Source organism: Salmo salar, chromosome 09, assembly GCF_965601325.2.
Source record: "Salmo salar chromosome 09, fSalSal1, whole genome shotgun sequence".
NCBI lineage: Eukaryota > Metazoa > Chordata > Actinopteri > Salmoniformes > Salmonidae > Salmo > Salmo salar.
Window position 1 is genome coordinate 131,570,034 of NC_138299.1, and position 12,272 is coordinate 131,582,305.

A 12,272-nucleotide genomic window follows, 5' to 3' on the forward strand; every position below is an offset into this window, starting at 1 on the left:
GGAGGTAGCGGTCCTGCTGCTGGGTTGTTGCCCTCCTACGGCCTCCTCCACGTCTCCTGATGTACTGGCCTGTCTCCTAGTAGCGCCTCCATGCTCTGGACACTACGCTGACAGACACAGCAAACCTTCTTGCCACAGCTCGCATTGATGTGCCATCCTGGATGAGCTGCACTACCTGAGCCACTTGTGTGGGTTGTAGACTCCGTCTCATGCTACCACTAGAGTGAAAGCACCGCCAGCATTAAAAAGTTACCAAAACATCAGCCAGGAAGCATAGGAACTGAGAAGTGGTCTGTGGTCAACACCTGCAGAACCACTCCTTTATTGGGGGTGTCTTGCTAATTGCCTATAATTTCCACCTGTTGTCTATTCCATTTGCACAACAGCATGTGAAATGTATTGTCAATCAGTGTTGCTTCCTAAGTGGACAGTTTGATTTCACAGAAGTGTGATTGACTTGGAGTTACATTGTGTTGTTTAAGTGTTCCCTTTATTTTTTTGAGCAGTGTGTGTATATATATATATATATATACAGACAGACACACACACAGAGAGACTTCAGGCTGCTCTAACAGATGCAGCTCTCAGTCAGGCTGGCTGGCTGGTGGTGATTTAAGAGCAGAGTTATCTAAAGAATGATATGGTGATTTAAATCAACGGCCTGAGGCAAGCTATTGGAACATTCAGACTCTTCCATAAACACATCACTGCTTCAGGAGGAACACAGACAATGGGAAAAACAACTGTTCTGTTGGGGTCTGTGCTATCTTGGGACGGGACGTCCCTACAGTACCAGTATCTGAACATTGTTTCCCCTCTGCTCAACCCTTTATTTGGGCCTCAGTTAGAAGAGACGTGGACGGCAAGGGTGAGGAAGGTGCGCATGGAGAGTGGATTGGACACGCTGTCATACACGTCAATCCAGAGCCTCCTATACATGCTCAATAGTTGGCATGTCTGGTGAGTATGCAGGCCAGAAGAACTGGGACATTTTCAGCTTCCAGGAATTGTGTACAGATCCTTGCGACATGGAGCCGTGCATTGTCATGCTGAAACATGACGTGATAGAGGCAGATGAATGTTATGACAATGTGCCTCAGGATCTCGTCACCGTACCTCTGTGCGTTTAAATTGCCATCGCTAAAATGCAATTGTGTTCGTTGTCTGAAGCTTATGCCTGCCCATACCATCACCCCACCGCCACCATGGGGCACTCTGTTCACGTTGACATCAGCAAACCACTCACCCACACAATGCCATACACGTGGTCCGCGGTTGTGAGGTCGTTTGGACATGCCGCCAAATATGTCCAACCGACATTGGAGGCGGCTTATGGTAGAGAAATGAACATTCAATTCTCTGGTGGGCATGCCAATTGCACACTCACTCAAAACTTGAGACATCTGTGGCATTGTGCTGTGTGACAAAAGTAAACATTTTAGAGTAGCCTTTTATTGTTCCCAGCTCAAGGTCCACTTGTGTAATGATCATGCTGTTTAATCAGCTTCTTGATATGGTGGATGGATTATTTTGGCAACGGAGAAATGCTCACTAACAGGGCTGTAAACAAATTTTTGCACAAAATTTGAAAGAAATAAGAATTTTGTGCATATGGAAAATTTCTGGGATCATTTATTTCAGCTCATGAAACATTGGACCAACACTTTACATGTTGCATTTATATTTTTGTACAGCGTAAATCTGCTGAGGCATACATAAAGACAAGCTGAAGATGTGTAGCTCTGTCTGATAGCATAAGTCTGTCTCATGAGTGAGGTTGAGAAACGGTTTGATAGCACCATCTAATGGCCAAACCCATTCGTTACCATGGGAGAAAAATAGGCTATTGCTAGAGATGCGGTTCCCAAGTGTATCCCAGGCGTCCTACAAATTGATACAATTTACTTTATTGTCCATGAGGGGAAATTTGTCTGGGATAAAGAGGGGCATCATGCAATGTGTCAAACAGGATTCCTTCTTAAATTCCTAATCAGATACAATAAAGAAAATCCTAATGTATGTTTATGATATGAACTTGTAGGAGACTTGGGACAGAGGGAAGGTACAGACATCTGTATTAAAAAGAAAAGACACAAGAGACAATAATACAAGAAACAACACTTCTGTAGCTTGTCAACTATGTGTCTGTCTATCCCTGTTCTCTCCTCTCTGCACAGGCCATACAAACGCTTCACACCGCGTGGCCGCTGCCACTCTAACCTGGTGGTCCCAGCGCGCACGACCCACGTGGAGTTCCAGGTCTCCGGCAGCCTCTGGAACTGCCGGTCTGCAGCCAACAAGGCTGAGTTCATCTCAGCCTATGCTACCCTCCAGTCCCTAGACTTCCTGGCGCTGACGGAAACATGGATTACCACAGATAACACTGCTACTCCTACTGCTCTCTCTTCGTCTGCCCACGTGTTCTCGCATACCCCTAGAGCATCGAGCCAGCGGGGTGGTGGCACTGGAATCCTCATCTCTCCCAAGTGGACATTCTCTCTTTCTCCCCTGACCCATCTCTCTATCTCCTCATTTGAATTCCATGCTGTCACAGTTACCAGCCCTTTCAAGCTTAACATCCTTATCATTTATCGCCCTCCAGGTTCCCTTGGAGAGTTCGTCAATGAGCTTGACGCCTTGATAAGTTCCTTTCCTGAGGATGGCTCAGCTTTCACAGTTCTGGGTGACTTTAACCTCCCCACGTCTACCTTTGACTCATTCCTCTCTGCCTCCTTCTTTCCACTCCTCTCCTCTTTTGACCTCACCCTCTCACCTTCCCCCCCTACTCACAAGGCAGGCAATACGCTTGACCTCATCTTTACTAGATGCTGTTCTTCCACTAATCTCATTGCAACTCCCCTCCAAATCTCCGACCACTACCTTGTATCCTTTTCCCTCTTGCTCTCATCCAACACTTCTCACTCTGCCCCTACTCGGATGGTATTGCGCCGTCCCAACCTTCGCTCTCTCTCTCCCGCTACTCTCTCCTCTTCCATCCTATCATCTCTTCCCTCTGCTCAAACCTTCTCCAACCTATCTCCTGATTCTGCCTCCTCAACCCTCCTCTCCTCCCTTTCTGCATCCTTTGATTTTCTCTGTCCCCTATCCTCCAGGCCGGCTCGGTCCTCCCCTCCTGCTCCGTGGCTCGACGACTCACTACGAGCTCACAGAACAGGGCTCCGGGCAGCCGAGCGGAAATGGAGGAAAACTCGCCTCCCTGCGGACCTGGCATCCTTTCACTCCCTCCTCTCTACATTCTCCTCTTCTGTCTCTGCTGCTAAAGCCACTTTCTACCACTCTAAATTCCAAGCATCTGCCTCTAACCCTAGGAAGCTCTTTGCTACCTTCTCCTCCCTCCTAAATCCTCCTCCCCCCCCCCCCCCCCCCCTCCTCCCTCTCTGCGGATGACTTCGTCAACCATTTTGAAAAGAAGGTTGACGATATCCGATCCTCGTTTGCTAAGTCAAACGACACCGCTGGTCCTGCTCACACTGCCCTACCCTGTGCTTTGACCTCTTTCTCCCCTCTCTCTCCAGATGAAATCTCGCGTCTTGTGACGGCCGGCCGCCCAACAACCTGCCCACTTGACCCTATCCCCTCCTCTCTTCTCCAGACCATTTCCGGAGACCTTCTCCCCTTCCTCACCTCGCTCATCAACTCATCCTTGACCGCTGGCTATGTCCCTTCCGTCTTCAAGAGAGCGAGAGTTGCACCCCTTCTGAAAAAACCTACACTCGATCCCTCCGATGTCAACAACTACAGACCAGTATCCCTTCTTTCTTTTCTCTCCAAAACTCTTGAACGTGCCGTCCTTGGCCAGCTCTCCTGCTATCTCTCTCAGAATGACCTTCTTGATCCTAATCAGTCAGGTTTCAAGACTGGGCATTCAACTGAGACTGCTCTTCTCTGTGTCACGGAGGCTCTCCGCACTGCTAAAGCTAACTCTCTCTCCTCTGCTCTCATCCTTCTAGACCTATCTGCTGCCTTTGATACTGTGAACCATCAGATCCTCCTCTCCACCCTCTCCGAGTTGGGCATCTCCGGCGCGGCCCACGCTTGGATTGCGTCCTACCTGACAGGTCGCTCCTACCAGGTGGCGTGGCGAGAATCTGTCTCCGCACCATGCGCTCTCACCACTGGTGTCCCCCAGGGCTCTGTTCTAGGCCCTCTCCTATTCTCGCTATACACCAAGTCACATGGCTCTGTCATATCCTCACATGGTCTCTCCTATCATTGCTATGCAGACGACACACAATTAATCTTCTCCTTTCCCCCTTCTGATAACCAGGCGGCGAATCGCATCTCTGCATGTCTGTCAGACATATCAGTGTGGATGACGGATCACCAGCTCAAGCTGAACCTCGGCAAGACGGAGCTGCTCTTCCTCCCGGGGAAGGACTGCCCGTTTCATGATCTCGCCATCACGGTTGACAACTCCCTTGTGTCCTCCTCCCAGAGTGCTAAGAACCTTGGCGTGATCCTGGACAACACCCTGTCGTTCTCCACTAACATCAAGGCGGTGACCCGATCCTGTAGGTTCATGCTCTACAACATTCGCAGAGTACGACCCTGCCTCACACAGGAAGCGGCGCAGGTCCTAATCCAGGCACTTGTCATCTCCCGTCTGGATTACTGCAACTCGCTGTTGGCTGGGCTCCCTGCCTGTGCCATTAAACCCCTACAACTCATCCAGAATGCCGCAGCCCGTCTGGTGTTCAACCTTCCCAAGTTCTCTCACGTCACCCCGCTCCTCCGCTCTCTCCACTGGCTTCCAGTTGAAGCTCGCATCCACTACAAGACCATGGTGATTGCCTACGGAGCTGTGAAGGGAACGGCACCTCCATACCTTCAGGCTCTGATCAGGCCCTACACCCAAACAAGGGCACTGCGTTCATCCACCTCTGGCCTGCTGGCCCCCCTACCTCTGAGGAAGCACAGTTCCCGCTCAGCCCAGTCAAAACTGTTCGCTGCTCAGGCACCCCAATGGTGGAACAAGCTCCCTCACGATGCCAGGACAGCGGAGTCAATCACCACCTTCCGGAGACACCTGAAACCCCACCTCTTTAAGGAATACCTAGGATAGGATAAAGTAACCCTTCTAACCCCCCCCCCTTAAAAGATTTAGATGCACTATTGTAAAGTGGTTGTTCCACTGGATATCATAAGGTGAATGCACCAATTTGTAAGTCGCTCTGGATAAGAGCGTCTGCTAAATGACTTAAATGTAAATGTAAATGTATTATCCAGGGTGGCGGGAACAGGGAAGAAGTTAGGAGTCCATTAAATGTAGACCAGCTTCCGATTGGATTATACAGGGTTGTATACATGTGTTGAATTTTTTGGGACAATCTCTGAAATTCTGTTCTGAACTACTTTATTAAAAGTACCCCGAAGAAAAATACACATTTATGGCAATAAAACATTTGCACAAATTAGAAAAGACAATGTATTAGATAGAAAACATAAAGACCATTTAAATCATCAGTAGTCATCAGGATAAGCAGTACAGGGCACTACAGAGCATTAGGCCTTATTTACAACCTACGCAAGTATGCAACACAAGCAATTAGCAATTGCATTGCGTACATGCGTAGGGTATACTGTTCACATTGAGTTAGAGATTAGAACATCTTGTTTAAAATGAACGGTTGACCAACATGTCTGATGTTGGTCTGTTGCGGGAAGTGTGGGAATGGTGGGATCTGTTCATGTTTTAAGGTCTGGAGCCACGGTGGACATAGCACTCAGAGGCACGGAATGATGGGCCAGATCGGGTGTCTGTTGTTCAGAAGCTAACAGACACCAGTATGACGGTAACGTTGTCAGCACATCCTCTCTTCTCAACACTCCCATTCTGAAATGTTATTTATATATATATATATATATATATATATATATATATACAGTGCCTTGCGAAAGTATTCGGCCCCCTTGAACTTTTCGACCTTTTGCCACATTTCAGGCTTCAAACATAAAGATATAAAACTGTAATTTTTTGTGAAGAATCAACAACAAGTGGGACACAATCATGAAGTGGAACGACATTTATTGGATATTTCAAACTTTTTTAACAAATAAAAAACTGAAAAATTGGCCGTGCAAAATTATTCAGCCCCTTTACTTTCAGTGCAGCAAACTCTCTCCAGAAGTTCAGTGAGGATCTCTGAATGATCCAATGTTGACCTAAATGACTAATGATGATAAATAGAATCCACCTGTGTGTAATCAAGTCTCCGTATAAATGCACCTGCTCTGTGATAGTCTCAGAGGTCCGTTTAAAGCGCAGAGAGCATCATGAAGAACAAGGAACACACCAGGCAGGTCCGAGATACTGTTGTGGAGAGGTTTAAAGCTGGATTTGGATACAAAAAGATTTCCCAAGCTTTAAACATCCCAAGGAGCACTGTGCAAGCGATAATATTGAAATGGAAAGAGTATCAGACCACTGCAAATCTACGAAGACCCGGCCGTCCCTCTAAACTTTCAGCTCATTCAAGGAGAAGACTGATCAGAGATGCAGCCAAGAGGCCCATGATCACTCTGGATGAACTGCAGAGATCTACAGCTGAGGTGGGAGACTCTGTCCATAGGACAACCATCAGTCGTATACTGCACAAATCTGGCCTTTATGGAAGAGTGGCAAGAAGAAAGCCATTTCTTAAAGATATCCATAAAAAGTGTCGTTTAAAGTTTGCCACTAGCCACCTGGGAGACACACCAAACATGTGGAAGAAGGTGCTCTGGTCAGATGAAACCAAAATCGAACTTTTTGGCAACAATGCAAAACGTTATGTTTGGCATAAAAGCAACACAGCTCATCACCCTGAACACAACATCCCCACTGTCAAACATGGTGGTGGCAGCATCAGGGTTTGGGCCTGCTTTTCTTCAGCAGGGGCAGGGAAGATGGTTAAAATTGATGGGAAGATGGATGGAGCCAAATACAGGACCATTCTGGAAGAAAACCTGATGGAGTCTGCAAAAGACCTGAGACTGGGACGGAGATTTGTCTTCCAACAAGACAATGATCCAAAACATAAAGCAAAATCTACAATGGAATGGTTCACAAATAAACATATCCAGGTGTTAGAATGGCCAAGTCAAAGTCCAGACCTGAATCCAATCGAGAATCTGTGGAAAGAACTGAAAACTGCTGTTCACAAACGCTCTCCATCCAACCTCACTGAGCTCGAGCTGTTTTTCAAGGAGGAATGGGCAAAAATTTCAGTCTCTCGATGTGCAAAACTGATAGAGACATACCCCAAGCGACTTACAGCTGTAATTGCAGCAAAAGGTTGTGCTACAAAGTATTAACTTAAGGGGGCTGAATAATTTTGCACGCCCAATTTTTCAGTTTTTTATTTGTTAAAAAAGTTTGAAATATCCAATAAATTTCATTCCACTTCATGATTGTGTCCCACTTGTTGTTGATTCTTCACAAAAAATTACAGTTTTATATCTTTATGTTTGAAGCCTGAAATGTGGCAAAAGGTCGAAAAGTTCAAGGGGGCCGAATACTTTCGCAAGGCACTGTATGTATATATATATATATGAGAAAGAGAGAGAAAGAGAAAGAGAGAGAAAGCCCATCAATACACCAACACAGAGCAGGTCAAGGATATCACTAGTACGAATCAAAGAGTATTTTCCTTCATCAATCTACATGCACTACCCCATAATGACAAAGCAAAAACAGGTTTTTAGAAATGTTTCCGCAAATGTATAAAAAAAAAAAAAATACGGAGTCTTCTTGGGTATGACACTACAAGCTTGGCACACCTGTATTCAGGAAGTTTCTCCATTCTTCTCTGCAGATCCTCTCAAGCTCAGTCAGGTTGGATGGTGAACGTTGCTGCACAACTATTTTCAGGTCTCTCCAGAGATGTTTGATCAGATTCAAGTCCAGGCTCTGGCTGGGTCACTCAAGGACATTCAGAGACGTGTCCCAAAGCCACTCCTGCGTTGTCTTGGCTGTGTGCTTAGGGTTGTTGTTTTGTTGTGAACCTTCGCCCCAGTCTGAGGTCCTGAGCGCTCTGGATCAGATTTTTATCAACGAACTCTGTACTTTGCTCCGTTCATCTTTCCCTCTCCCAGTCCCTTCCAGTGAAAAACATCCCCACAGCATGATGCTGCCACCACCATGCCTCACCGTAGGGATGGTGCCAGGTTTCCTCCTGATGTGACGCTTGGCATTCAGGCCATAGAGTCCAATCTTGGTTTCATCAGACCAGAGAATGATGTTTCTCATGGTCTGAGAGTCCTTTAGGTGCCTTTTGGAAAACTCCAAGTGGACTGTCATGTGCCTTTTACTGAGGAGTGGTTTCCGTCTGGCCACTCTACCATAAAGGCCTGATTGGTGGAGTGCTGCAGAGATAATTGTCCTTCTGGAAGTTTCACCCATCTCCACAGAGGAACTGGAGCTCTGTCAGTGACCATCTGATTTTTGTTCACCATTCTGACCAAGGCCCTTCTCCCCCGATTGCTCAGTTTGTCAGGGCGACCAGCTCTAGGAAGAGTCTTGGTGGTTCCAAACTACTTCCATTTATAATGATGGAGGCCACTGTGTTCTTGGGTACCTTCAATATGGCAGACATTTTTTTTTGTGCCTTGACCAAATCGTGTCTCGGAGCTCTACGGACAATTAGATCGGCCTCATGACTTGGTTTTTGCTCTGACATGCACTGTCAACTGTAGGACCTTATATAGACAGGTGTGTGCCTTTCTAAATCATGTCCAATCCATTGAATTGACCACAAGTGGACTCCAATCAAGTTGTAGAAACATCTCATGGATCATCAATGGAAACAGGATGCACCTGGGCTCAATTTCGAGTCTCGCGAAGTGTCTGAATACTTATGTAAATAAGGTATTTCTGTTATTTTTTCGCTTCATGGTATTGTGTGTAATCCATTTTAAAATAAGGCTGTAACGTAACAAAATGTGCAAAAGTCAAGGGGTCTGAATACTTTACAAATGCACTGTAATACCACTAGAAATGAGAAACAAAAACTGTTAGATAATATTTGTTCAGGTAATGTAAGCTAGCTAGCTAGATATCGAAGCTCTCTCCCTCTCTTTGCAAGCTATCGAAAGTTGACTTGCAAACCAAAACCAGGCTAGCCTAACGTTCATAACTGGTTTAGCAGGGACGAGCTCACGTTAGCTGGATTAGCTAAATAATGTAATTTGATTACGACACTTTAAAACAAGCAACATTAGCACATCTGTATTATTTAACCGTGACCTATTTTCTAGCATGTTTGCCAATTTTCTGTTAACATTTAGCTAATTATGTGTCTGATATCTATATGGTCAAATAAAAAAAACTAAACAAAACTTTTATCTGGTAATTACTGAAAACATTCAAATTGTACCTTTAAAATCAGTCATGTTTATCCTAAATCATGTCAGCGTTGGTGGTATAGTGGTGAGCATAGCTGCCTTCCAAGCAGTTGACCCGGGTTCGATTCCCGGCCAACGCAAATAATTTTGTACTACTGTCTGAGTCTGCATTTTTGGAAAATAATTTTGGCTATATAAAAACAATTTTCTACATGTTTTTTTTCTCCAAACAATGAACCGGCACAAAAGTGCCAACAATGCAGCACTAAATGAAAATGGTTAGCGTTGTAATGTAATCGTCAACCACCTGGCGACACCCGACGATTTCGGTCTCTAGTCGAAATCGGAAGCTATTTCAAGCTTTGTTTTATTAGCGTCTCGGAAGCAGCATTAAGACATCCGGATTTCGGATTTTGCCTTCAAAATAAATGTCCGCGATAAAACGCTATGCGTATGATACAAAAGCAATCTTTCTTGCAGCTTTGCATAGTGCATTATGAAAAAAAAAAAATATATATATATATATATATATAACTACATGGGGGGAAATCTAAATAAAGAGAATTTCTACTTTATATAAGATCATTAATATTATAAGGCGGAGCACATTGAGAAATGGTTGGAGATTAAGTAAATGAATGTATAGAACATAATAGCCTACCCTAGATAACTGTGATAACTGTGTGACTAACACATTTTAGATAATTACTATAACTCCTGATTTGGGCCAATCAGAGTTATTTTGTAATGCCTGATCTCTATGGAAAGATGATCATTCACCCAAGTTTCGTCTATGACGTCTATGCTTGGGCCAAACCAAAAACCAAAGTACGTGGACGTGGAAATCAAGGCCGATCTGGACTGCACCAAAAAAAGACGGTCGGTCCTGACCGGACAAAAAAAATACGTCCAAAAGACTTCGGCCCTTGATGACTGGGGTGCAGCCTACAGTGTCGACCTGCAATGGAATTGTATGAATGCCCATCCATGTGTTAAGCCCACCGTTTGTAAAACAGGCTGTTGCATTGGCTAGTCCAGATTCCTGTGACTAATCAATTTGGCTATTTAAACTTCTGAATATCTAACTTTATCAGGAGTTATCCTGAATCTATTTGAAATGTGTTTACACAGAGGGAAATGCAAAATGATCTTATTTTTCGCTGTGATCAGCTCGTCAAAAATTGACGGATACAAACTTGAAATCACTGACCATGACAAATATTTTGTATTTTACATTGACCTGTCCTGTTTTTAGGATATGTTGTCAGCAAATGTTTTATTTGATCGGGCGCCATTAAAGTTAGGCTATGTAATCGGAGAAACCTGCTTGATGTAAAACGTGTCACTCATTACATTGTATCTCCAACCTGTAGGCTACAGAAAAGCCCACGAACACTTTCTACCATATACTATGTCTGCTACATGATTTATGTTAGACGATTTTTTTACGGAAATTGGTGGAGCTCGGCAACGATGCGTCTCTCCAACAGCACCCTGCAGATGCGCGCTGAGAATGTAGAAGCGAAATATTTGACGCCCATGCATTTGACAAAGTGGGCATTGCTTATCACAGGGCGGCATCAGCGCTCACCAAAAAATGTCATATGCCACTGGTTGAGAGAAATTGTCATGGTTTTTGGGCAGAATTATTTGTTTTTATTTTTTGTTGGAGGTGCGTTTTGGTCAGTTTAGCACAGAAAAGGCCGCCCTCTTCAATATGCCGCTTAATGAGCGAGCCGGCCTTGCTATCTATTGACTCACGTAGCCTTTTATAGACCCTAGGCTATTTTCCTATCGTCCCAATCCAAATGAAACCCAAAATCTTTACTCCTGTCTCGCATGAAAATTCCTAACTTTATTCGATAATCCATAGGTTGCATTGTCAATGCAAATCTGCTGTATGCATGTCAAAATACCGCTATAACATTTCCCCAGCTTCTTTGCGCTGTCTGGTATTGCTGACCATATGAGAGCGTCAGTAGGGAATGTGTGATCAACAAACGGTATGACAGTAGATAAAACAGAGTTGGTCCCCGTTATGTAGCCCTAATGATAGAGTAGGCTTAACTTTGATCGCCAATGACATTGTTGTGAATTGCGAAACAAGCCACTCATAAATTCCGAGAGTTATCATGTTTCTCAATTAATTTAGTGCAGCAGTAGGCTATCTATCTCGACACAGAGCGCGCTCGGGACGCACAGAGCACATCTCAAATAAACTATAGCTTTGTCGAATCATACAAACGCTAACTAACAAAAGTAAAATTACCAAAGTTGCTAAGCTTTCTAGATAACCTACAACGAATTACAGAATCTCCTATTTGGCAAAATCGAGTTGATGATTATACAGATAGTAGATCAGCTCATGAATAAAGGGAGATGAAGAGAGAATTGTTGAATATCAAGGTATCTTAATATCAGTTTCACTTACTGTGAAATATTTACATAGTGGCACAGCCAAGCCGGAAATGTGGCGTAGTGACAATCTTATTTTGGGATAACCCTGGCATAGTGACCATATCTTGGTTTTAAACGCTTTAAATGGGCACTTAGGATGTTTGCGGTATTTCCCAGGATTCTCTGTATAAATATAAGTTATTCCCGGTATTGAAATTTAGTAGATTTTCAGGAAAATATAAATCCCTAAAGGCAAGCAACACTATTATTCAGAACCCCATGAAATGACACCATATATACATTCTAAAGACCCTACTGAGTATTCTCTACAATACTTTTACTGTGGCATCCAGAATAGTTTTTGCTTTATAAGCCAATATGTATTCCATATACAGTGCTTTCAGAAAGTATTCAGAATCCTTGACTTTTTCCACATTTTGTTACATTACAGCCTTATTTTAAATAGTTGTCCCCCCTAAATCTACACAAATATCCCATCATGACAAAGCCAAAACAGGTTGAGGAGTCTTTGC

The 12,272-nt window shown here is 44.3% G+C and overlaps 1 non-coding gene across 1 annotated transcript; it reads left to right on the forward strand.

Annotated features, from left to right (window-relative positions):
- The first annotated feature begins 9,410 nt into the window (after positions 1-9,410).
- Positions 9,411-9,482, forward strand: trnag-ucc (transfer RNA glycine (anticodon UCC)). The gene has a single exon. It is a non-coding gene; the product is annotated as a tRNA-Gly (tRNA).
- Positions 9,483-12,272: the final 2,790 nt, after the last annotated feature.